Source organism: Gambusia affinis, linkage group LG03 (assembly GCF_019740435.1).
Source record: "Gambusia affinis linkage group LG03, SWU_Gaff_1.0, whole genome shotgun sequence".
NCBI classification, from domain to species: Eukaryota; Metazoa; Chordata; class Actinopteri; order Cyprinodontiformes; family Poeciliidae; genus Gambusia; species Gambusia affinis.
In genome coordinates this window covers 15,728,778-15,729,805 of record NC_057870.1, presented here as the reverse complement: position 1 = coordinate 15,729,805, position 1,028 = coordinate 15,728,778, and positions in this window count along the sequence as shown.

Here is a 1,028-nt window from a genome sequence, read left to right as displayed (position 1 = left end):
TGTAGTTGTCCGTAGTTTATACTTTATATTGTTAGTTTTCACTCTTAAGTGACAACGTTTTGGTCGAATTTCCAACGCTTATGTTCTCAGTTTTGAGCTGAAACCACAGAATTGCCACAATTCCATGTTTTTGAGATCTTGTCTTATGAAACGGCCACAAGGTGGCAGCGCAGATCTCCATGTTCAGACTTAGCAGCGATCATAATTGAAAGGATTCCGGGTTACCCACGGACAGCTGCGGGTTTGTGACCTTACAGGGCCGGTCACATTTATTGGCCATGCAGGTAGTCAAATTTAAAACGCCTTAAATAAACTTAAGCCTTTATTGCAGAATTATAATTTTAAATCTTTTTTTTTCATCAGACTCTCCTTTTTAATTTACTCATAGCAATCTCTGTTCCTGAAGAAGAAAACCATGTGAAACAGAAACCTATTTGTTTTAGCTGCTGACCACAAGCCTGGAAGAGGATCTATATTTATCTTTTCATCTATCTGGGTTATCAGATTGGTAAGAGAAATAATACATTTCAATAATATAGTAATAATAAACAGTCTCTAGTGTGAGAGAACTCCATCAAAGATTGTCATCTTGTGGTTACATCTCCACAACAAATGCTAGATGCCATTTACATTTAAAGTGATTGAGAAAAATGCCACAAAAAAGATTTTTCTTTCCTACCATCACAAACAAAAACTTCCCAACCTTTATATGGACTTTACTTGGAACTGTAAACTTTGGTTAGATAACTTTTCTGCAACAATAATTGCAAGAGGATTTTGTGTGAAACAAAAGAAGAAAATGTGGAAAAGCCGCTTATACCCTTTGTTGAGTACAGAGGAAGAGCTATGATGTTGTGGACCTGTTTCTCACATTCACATTGCTTTAAGTCTTAAGCATCAGGGCATTATGGGGGAACTTTCCTGCAATAATTTAGAGCACACATTTTCAGTCTGAAAGCAGGATTTTGTCTTTCGCTCTCAAAACTTTTGTTTACATTTTTGTTTTGAAAGCAGGACTTTTTGTTTTT